This window comes from Mus musculus, chromosome 8 (genome assembly GCF_000001635.26).
Source record: "Mus musculus strain C57BL/6J chromosome 8, GRCm38.p6 C57BL/6J".
Classification (NCBI taxonomy): Eukaryota; Metazoa; Chordata; class Mammalia; order Rodentia; family Muridae; genus Mus; species Mus musculus.
In genome coordinates, this window is record NC_000074.6 from 82,577,311 (window position 1) to 82,588,052 (window position 10,742).

At 38.7% G+C, this 10,742-nt stretch overlaps 1 pseudogene; it reads left to right on the forward strand.

Annotated features, from left to right (window-relative positions):
- On the forward strand, positions 439–1,592 carry Gm8167 (predicted gene 8167; annotated as a pseudogene).

Consider the following 10,742-nt stretch of genomic DNA (forward strand, 5'->3'; position numbering starts at 1 on the left):
AGCTGGAATGCTCTCTAGAACAATAAGGTGGCTGTAGTATACAGCCATTTATTATATGTCTTACTAATAGTAGAAGAGATGAGTTCAAGCTTTCCTGACATAAAAAGATGATACATTTATAAGGAGAGGAGAATGCAAATTACCTTGCTGTAATCATTTAATCACAGTTTAGACAAGAACTTAATTATCACACTGTACCCCATAAGTATGAGCAATTACTCTTATTTAATAAATTTCTTAATTAAAAAATAAAATTAATTCAAAAATACCTCCACATGCTGTCTCTCATCTCAACCAATAGCCTCCTAGGTGGCTTATATCCAAGATTCTATTCTTCACTCTTAGCCAGAAGAATCCTCTTAAAATGTGAGGTAAAAGTATTAACATTTGGCTCTCTGCTGCATGTTCCAGAGGCAGATACATCTCCTACAGTACCAGCCTCATCCCTTAGGTGTGATGATGAAAGCCTTAGTGAACAGATTTGGGTGCCCAGGTAACAGGGCTGCCAGCTCACCCGGAAAATTGTACATGGTCGCCATCAATGACCCCTTCATTGACCTCAACTACACGGTCCACAGGTTCCAGCATGAGTCTACCTATGGCAAGTTCAACAGCACAGACAAGCTGGGAATGGGAAGCTTGTCATTAACAGGATGGACATGACCATCTTCTAGGGTCAAGAAAATGGGATGATGCTGGTACTGAGTATGTAATTGAGGTTACTGGTATCTTTACCACCATGGAGAAGGCCAGAGCCCACTTGAAGGGTAGGCCAAAAAGGGTTAACATCTCCACACTTTCTACTAATGCTTCTATCTTTGTAATTCGAGTGAACCACGAGAAGTGTGACAACTCATTCAACATTGTCTGCAATGCTTCCTGCACCAACTGCTTAGCTTCCAGCAGAGTCATCCATGACAACTTTGGCTTTGTGGAAGGACTCATGACCACAGTCTCTGCCATCACTGCCACCCAGAAGACTGTGAATGAACCCTCCAGAAAGCTGTGGTGTGATGGCCATGGGGCTGCCCAGAACATCATCCCTACATTCACTAATGCTGTCAAGGCTTTGGGTAAGATCATCCCAGAGATGAACAGGAAACTTGCTGTCATGGTCTACCATGTTCCTATCTCCAATTTGTCTGTTGTATATCTTATATGCCACATGAAGAAGTATGATGGCATCAAGAAGGTAGTGAGGCAGGCATCAGAGGGCCCACTAAAGAATATCCTGGAATACACTGAGGACCAGGTTGTCTCCTGAGACTTTAACAGTAATTCCCACTCTTCAACCTTTGATGTTGTGGCTGAAATTGCACTCAGTGACAATTTTGTCATTTCCTGGTATAACAATGAATATTGCTACAGCAACAGGGCGGTGGACCATATGGCCTACATGGCTTCCAAGAAGTAAAAATCCCTGGACCACCCATAACAGCAAGAACATGAGAGCAAGAGAAGCTCTGGGTTGGGAGGAGTCCCTGTCTCAATTTAGTTCTTGATACTGAGCTTCTTCTTCACAGTTTCTATCCCAGACCCCCAGAATAACAGGATGGGTCTAGGGACCCTTACTCTCTTAAATACCATCACTACATACATACATAAATACACACACACATGCACATACACACACACACCCACACACACAAGCAAGTGTGTGTGTGTGTTTCATTATGTTTCTGAATAGAAAAAAAAAGAGAGAGAAGCCAAACTAATTATAGTATTTTCATACAAGAAAATGCTACTCTACAACAGAAAAAAAAAAACAAAAAAACTATTTTTGACAAGAGCTCGGGCATGAGGGCATCTCAATGTGTTCTACTGAGCAAAAGCAGCTTACAGCAGGATGTGTCCTGTGTGGCTCCCTTTGCACCAGTTCATGGAGCAGACAAACAGTGGTGCCCAAAGGTAGAGGAAGGGATGATGAGGGTTTAGGATAGAGAGATGCATGAATTTAACAAAAGTTCAGAGGATGGCACATTTAAGACTTGTGCATTTCCCTGCACATACATTTGAACTAACAAAGGAATATTGAACTCTAGTTGGTGATATGTGTGCTGCAGAGTTCCAGAATGAGGTCACTGATACTTGCCATTTAACTTATATGATGGTATAATTGCCAACCTGAGAAACTCTAGAATTGCCCAGACGACAGGCCTATTGGCACACCATGAGTGGTTATCTAGGTTAGGTTAGCCTTTGGGCAACCCTATGAAGGAGTATCAGTTTTTTATTTCTAGAATTTGTATTTTTTTATTAATTCTGTGTGAGTTTCACATCGTGTACCCCAGTCTCACTCATCTCTTCATTTTTTATATCTGCCTCTGTCCTTGAAACCTCCCTCCCAAAATAAAAACAAAAACATATAAAACAACTAAATAAGCAAAACAAAACCTAGAAAACATCTCATCATGAAAGCTGTAGTGTGTCACAGTGTGTCTCTCAGTATACCTCTATGTCCACGCATCTTCACTTGCAAATGTTCATTGCAATGAGTCATTGATCTTGTTTAAGGTTTCTGACTTCTGTGACACTCAAAATTAGATCCTCACTGAGGCTCGTCCCCATTGTCCTGTTATGGCTCTGTGTCATGGAGATCCTGCAGTTTTGGACTGGCAGGATTGGCCCTTTCACATACCCAACAGTTCACAGATGACATAGATTTTGGGGTGGGCTAACTCAAAGCCCTTTATCTGACTCTGAGTGGGATCTGAGCTGGTCAGCCTGACATTGGCTCTCCCTTACCAACACCACCAGGGGAATCTCTCCAGCACTGCTAGGCCACCCAATGCACCATTGGCAGAAGGCAGGGTCAGCTCTCTAACTCATTTGCCTTGAGAGCCCAACTCATCCGCACCCACAACTCCAGAGCCAGTTCCACAGTTCTGCCCAGTCAAGGCATGGGGTCCACTCTCCCAAATGCTGCAGCCAGTCGGGGAGCTAGGCCAGATAACCTACAGTTTCAATCTCCGGGCTGACTCACCTGCATCCTCCACATCAGGCCGAGCTCCAATGTGCTGCCTGGGTGAATCACGGGGCTCATTCTCTGGGGTGCTACAGTCTCACTGACTTTAGCAGGAATAGCTCTCCCACTTTTACAAATTTGGAGCCAGCTCTCCCAAATACCATGGGGGATGCATCACCCCCATGCCCACATTGGAAGAGTATTTTGGTCACAATAATTGGCATCAAAAGACATCTTAATTGTTAGCAGGTCCATGTGCCAAAAGAGGACCCTGGGCTGTATAAAATGAAGAAACTGAGCTGAGGACCTTCATGCATTGTTGTCTGCCTCTTGTCTGTAGACACCATGTGATCAGCGGTCTCAAGCTCCAGCTGATGAAACTTCCCTGAAGCGATGGGTTCTAATGAAGATCTGCAGAAATGAATCTATCCCCTCTAGGTTGCATTTGTCAGGGTATTTTATCACAGCCACAGAAAAAGAAACTAAGGTTCCTTCAAATACAACAAAACATTGGACTGTTAAGAGTAAATTCCAAATCTCTCTTTTCTGAATCATGACATATATCTGTTACAGCAAAGACACATAATGAAAATAATTATAAGAACTGTTATCTGGCTGAACTATGTCCTCAGTATAAAAATGGCACCTCTGGGAGCTATTGTAACAGATATCAAAGACTTCATTTTTTTTATGTACACATACAAAATTAATTTAACCATCCATAGACTTTTTTGTCCAACATTGAAACAGGTATTATGAACAGGTCTGAGCTGGAGTCCTGAGCTGGGAAATAACCTAAACACACAGGAAAGCTGGAGAAATATCACACGTTGTTTTTGGTTGGTTGGTTTGGTTGTTCTATTGTTGCATTGTTGTTGTTTGTTTTGACAGAAAATATGCAGGGGCACAGCACAAGAAAATGGAAGCCTGAACATAGTGTGGATTTTTAATAAAGAGGAGATTCGATGAAGAGGAAAGTCTTTCCACCAAAACATAGGATCATAAACTTAGACCATGATTCTGCAGTGTCAAAATCCCATGTTCCCTGCGCTCCTGTTGCTGAGATTCTTAGATTATGAGCTTTGTCTCCTGTACTCTGAGAAAGGTCATGCAGACCCCTCTATTCATATTATAGTGTTATGGGTTTAATATAATGTAAACTGTCTTTGAATCACAGTGTAGAGGACACATTGTACAAAAAGCTTACAAGCTCCTGTTCACAGAACTAATGAAGTTAACATTGGTCTCTTAATTTTATTTGCCTTTTCATTTTCTCCACATTAAGGAGAAGAAAATTAGATCCAAATTAATGTTTAGGCTCAGGAGATGTTGGACTTCATGCTTACTCTCTTTATTACTCCAAATGTAATTAAGTATGTAGGCTTCAATAAATGTACCTTCTACCATGTGTGTGTCAATTTCAACAGTAATAAGTTCACATCCATTATAATTTATTTTAGCCAGATAATTAATACCACACTTGTTTATTTCTTCGATCATGAAAAAGAATGAGTGTTTGCTTACTCGCCTGTTTGCTTGGTGATGAGTCAATGGTATTTTGTGTGCAGCTAAACTGCAGTGTAAAATAAAGCACAGGCTGAACAAGAGCTTCAAATCATCCCCCATCGATCCACTGCTTAGGACTAAGAGCAGAAAGCAGTCCTGAAAATGGTCCAGGCGCATTCATCTTTATTCTAAGCTGTGTAATGTGATTCTTAAAAATCACTAAGCCATCAGGCAAGCATCTTAGGAATAATTCATCATATGTTTAGGTACCTAAGATTCACCTTGAATATAATGATGTTCATTCCCATAATTTTATTTGTGAAACCAAGTTTCATCATACATAATTTATCTCATGACTCCCTTGCTAGATTTTTCTGCTGCTCATTCGCCCTGTCTGGTTGTTTCAGGTGTCTTCTGCCCCTCTGGCTTTGCTTTCCCTTGCAAGTTAACACTTGTCTTGATAACTGAGTCATTTTCTTGCTGAAGTTTTATAAGGTAAGATGTAAAAAAATGAAAATCTCAAGGGCAAGTATTACTTCCCTATGTTTCTTGCCTTATTTTCCTGGATTTTAATGCTTTCCAAATAAACAAAACCAACCAATCTAGTGGATGCGTTCACAATGTAAGTATACACATGAACAAGACTATATATCTGTACATACTACACATGCATACATACAGACATGCATGAGCGCTATCATACTATAAGGATATAAGAAACTGGATTTCATGATTATAGGAGCACAGAAGCTGAGACGTTCAGAGAACTAGATAACTTCAGGCTATAGTCCAGTGTCCCTGGAGAGCCAGGTTCCCTGGAGACCCAATAAGAACAAGATGATTTGGTCCAAGTTGTAAACCGTGGAAAGAGCGCTGTTGCACTTCTAACATCTAGACAAGGGTACTTTTCTACCTACTCTGTTCAGGTCCTCCATTCTTTGGATGAGGCACACCCATATGAACCAAACAGTTCGTTTTGGTTGCTCTACCAATTCAAGTATTGACCTCATCCAGAAACACACTCAACAAACACATGCAGAATCATGTTAAACCAATATTTGGGCACTCCTTGCCCTAGTCAATTGAGATTTTAAAAAGTATATTACTTATTTTCTAAATAGTAATATATTTATAGTTTTAATAAACTTTTTAAGAAACTCATACAAATAATGAAAACAGTCACCTTACTATTAAATTTCAGTCAGTTGCACAGTAAGTGGCTTGTTTTGTACCAGCAATGTTATTCAATAGACACTTCGGCAATGAAAACATTAATCTGTAAGTACAAATTCAATATAGATAGCATCCACTGGTCACATGTATATATTGAGTCCCTCAAATGTGGCAAGTTCAATTGAGAATCTGAACATTTTGTTGGATTTTAATTAAATTTAATTTAAATATACATTTGTGACTAGTGCTACCATATCAGGTGTAATAACATCAATGACACATTATTTGGAAGGATGATTCACTTCTTAAGAAAAACATGTGGGATGAACAGCTTGAAAATTTACATCCTGAATTTAGGTTTACGCTTGTGCATACTTTCCTCAATTACCTACCAAAATATGAATTATAGATAAATACACCTTTTCCCACTAGAACATAGCTACCACCAAACTACTTATTTCAAAGAGAATTTAGACATAGATCTCTCATGTGAAGATGTCTTCCTCTTAGCTGTAGTTCATTTTCAAATAGCAATTGTTGACTGAGAAGATAATTTAGTAATGTGTTTGCCTTAAAATCATGGGAACCAAGTTTAATTCCTAGCACTGGCATGCAAGCTGTATGAGATGACATGCTCTTGTAATCCCTGCACTGCAAAAATGGAAGTAAGAATACTTCTGGGGCTCACTGGTCAGCCAGTCTACTCTAACTGGTGGGTTTCAGGCCATTCAGATACCTTGTTTCAATGAAAGTGAACAGCACTGTTGAGGATGATGCTAAGGTTATTCTCTGGTTTCCACATTCACATGCATGCAGATGTGTGAGTGAAAGCACAGTCATCCATACACATGAAATAATAATAATTGAATTCAAAGTAGAATGTGAAAGAAATAACTATGAAATAATTCTCCTACACAGGTGGAGAGAATCCATTTCTGCCACTGAACCTAGGACAGCTTTCATTATTCCTTCCAGGACTTAGGATTCTCCAGCCATAGTAAGGAATTTCCATCTTCTGGATCCAGGGTCTTTCTCTAGAGGCTGACAGTTTATTTCTCTAGGAATAAACTGGAACACAATGGGAAGCTCTCACAGAGGGGACATCATTAATGACACTTGTATGTATACTAAAGACAAAGAAATAAGAAGACACATTATTGTGCCTATGTCCAAAGTCACAAACCAATAATCCATTGTAGCTAAGGATACTGTATTCAGTAGGTATACTGAAAAGCTAATGACTTCTTAGTAATAGCCTAAATATTCTAAATAACACATAAATTAATTTTTCATATAATACCTAAATGATAGACCAAACATTTTATATGTTGAATATAGTCACTTGTTTATGAAACTTTTCATCTCTAGGATAGAGTATTTTCTTCTTTTATTGGTTATTTTATTTATTTACATTTCAAATGTTATACCCCTTCTTGATTTCCCCTCCACAAACTCCCTACCTCATCACACACACACACCCCGCTTCTGTGAGGATACTCCCCCACCTGCCCACCCATTCCCACCCCATTGCCCTAGCATTCTCCTGTGCTGAGGCATAGAGCCTCCACAGAACCAAGGGCTTCTCCTCCCATTGATAGTAAATAAGACCATCCTGTGCTACATATGTGGCTGGAGTCATGGGTCCCTCCGTGTGTACTCTGGTTGGTGGTTTAGTCCCTGGGAGCTCTGGGGAGTCTGGTTGGTTGATACTGTTGTTTTTCCTATGGGTTGCAAACCCCTTCAGCTCCTTCAGTCCTTTCTCTAACTCCTCCATTGGGGTTCCCAGGCTCAGTTCAATGGTTGACTGGGAGTATCCGCATCTACATTGATCAGGCACTGGTAGAGCCTCTCAAGTGACAGCTATAACAGGCTCTTATCAGCAAGCCCTTCTTTGCATCAGCAATAGTGTCTGGGTTTGGTATCTGCAGCTGGGATGGATCCCTAGGTTGGGAAATGTTGAGGAGGGGGAAGTACAGAGGGTCAGGAAATGGAAAGGAGATCCGTAAAAGTGAAAGATGGGGAACTAGAGGCAGCCACTAGAAAGTCCCAGATGCAAGGAAATCAAGAGGCTACCAGGACCCAATGGGGATGACATTAGATATAATACCCCACAAAGGGGACAGAGAACCTGTAGAGACCATATCCAGAGGTTAATCATGGCTGCTGGTTGAGGGCTGGGGACTACTACCCATCTCAAAAATTTTAACCCAGAATTACTCCAGTCTGAAGGAAATACAGGGATAAAGAGTGGAGCGCAGACGGAAAGAAAGGCCATCCAAAAACTGTCCCACCTAGACTAGAGTATTTTCTTATGTAATATATAATCTTCAAACATTTTAATAAAGATGACAAAAATCAATGTTTTTTGTATAAATGAAATGGACTATTCACAAAACACCATAGCAAGGGACAAATACAACTGCCCATGAAAATTCAGGAATTCGAGGTAGACAGCTTCCACTGTAGGTTTTCCCCAACATAAACATCTATGATCCTGTCTCTAGTATAATGTAAGGCACTATAGAAATAAGCTGGAAATTTAACTTCTTATATCCTGTGTAATACACAAACTCAGTCCCAGAGCCAAAATGCCAGAATTCTCTATCAAATTCTATAAATGCAGAATATAAATCATGTAAATGAAGAATGAAATCTCTACTATTGACTTAATTTTTCCCAAGGTCTAACTAATTTTCTCCCGAAATTTTTTCAGGGTGACACCAATATTTCTATGCCTATTTAAATCTTTAAAATACATCATGTAAAATTTCTCTCCCAGACATATCAAGAATACAAAATTCGGCTATCAAGCCAAGCATAAACTCAAAGACTGAAATGTCCATTTGATTCATATTCTGAAGCTTCACGTAGAAAAAGTTGCATCTACACAAGATAACATATGTCTCCTCCCATAATTAATGTCCTCTTTCCTGGAATCCAGAAGCCTGCATTTCTCCTAAGTTATCATGGTAGCATATATGTGTACAACACTCTGAAGTAAGCCACAGAGAAAGCACACCATAGTTTAAGCATTATGATGACACTTTTCTCTGTGGCACTACAGTTTGATCTAAGCTGGTTAATAAATTCTATTTCTATAATAATTCTTTATTCTGTTCTATGTTATACATTCCTCCATAGTTTTAATAACAGTTGTGTTTGAACCAGAGTTTTCCAAAACTCATGCTTATTTTGTAGACAATGTTCAGTGGAGGGTATTCTTTTTCTTTCCTCAAGATGGCACAAAAACAAACATTCCCCATATTAGACACATGCAAAACTTGTCTGAGACCATGAGAGCCTGAATTAAAAGACATGTGATGTTGCATCTGAGATAATGACTCCCAAATGCTTGAAAGGTACAAAACCAATATAGGTTGCTGGATATAGATATTGATGGGGCTGTAAGTGCAGAAGGATAAACCCTTCTGGGGTTAAATTATCCAATCAGAGTATCCTGGCAATAAGAGAGTAATAAAATAGTATGCAAGATATAATAAAACAGAAAGATCCATAAATTAAGGATCAGAGGCAAAGTAAATATCCAGGCATTTATCTGGGAACACCACCTAAGTTGAAGTTCACAGATCTGAGCACAAATTGGGAACCTCTGTTTACATACTGCATCCCTGTTCTGTATGATAACATGTGGACATTGGTCACACAGTTGGATCAAAATAAGAGGTAGGTTATTTTAACCTTCCTCCAGAAATTAGGTCAGATTACAGTCACAAAATAAAGTTCATGGGATATCACATTTAAATCACCTCTGTACACATAGCTCTTCTATATACATTACTATAATGTGGAGGCCAAAGCTAACTTGGTTCATAAGTCTTAAACATGTGCAAAAGAATTTGAGTGCAGGGGACATACAATAATTAAGGCAGAAAGACCCTGGTGGCCAGAGATAGACCTTGAAAAAAGAATGGAGTTTCTAAGTGGAAGATTTAAATCATTCATGCCTTTTGCTTAACTACCAGACTCTAGACAAAGAGACATTTTAAGACTGGAACACAGCACACCTGAAATCTCTAGAACAAAAAGGAAGCAAATACACCCAGGAGGAGTAGATGTCACGAAGTGATCAAACTCAGGGCCGAAATAAACCAAATGGAAACAGAAAGAACTGTACAAAGAGTCGACAGGACCAGTACCTGGTCCTTTGAGAAAACCAACAGGATGGATGGACCCTTGGCCAGACTAGTAAGAGGGCACAGAGACAGTGTCCAAATTAATAGAGTCAGAAATGAAATAGGAGACATAACAATGAAATATATCTTAAAATAATTATTGTTTGTTGAATATTAACAGTTGAAAATATTAAAATCATGTTCTACAAACATAATGGAAATATTATTGATAATTTTTCTTTTTGTGCTTGAAATTAGCATTTTCTTAATGTTTAACTTCAAAGAGTTTTGACTATTTTGAAATTTTTGCTGATAAAACAATTTCCTAGAAATACTGATGATCTTTTTTGTTGTTGTTGTTGTTGTTGTTTTTCGAGACAGGGTTTCTCTGTATAGCCCTGGCTGTCCTGGAACTCTCTCTGTAGACCAGGCTGGTCTCGAACTCAGAAATTCGCCTGCCTCTGCCTCCCAAGTGCTGGGATTAAAGGCGTGTGCCACCATGCCCAGCTCTGATTATCTTTTTTAAGTAAACTGATTGTTAGATAATGTACACAGATATATAATGTGTTTTAAATACTCTCTTACTATGTCAGGTGATATCATAAAAGGGCTTTTGAATATTTTTAATATTTTATGCTCTTTTACTATGCTTAATTTCCCAAAGAATATTTTTATTTTGCATGTTTTGAAACAATTTAGTATTCAACATTAGATATAGCATTCTCAGTTATGGATAGTATTAAATAGTCATTAATGATATTTTTAGGGTATGAAAGGATATGAATATAAAAGTTGAACAGATGTTTCATGTATTATTCAATTCTCAAAATACTCAATATTATTAATATGTTTGATGTATAAAATTCATTTAAATAATAATTTTTTTTAAAGACTGGAACACTAGCCTTGCAAAGCAATGAAGTTATTAAGTAGCCTAGTACATGTCTACAGGGAAGTATTTTCTT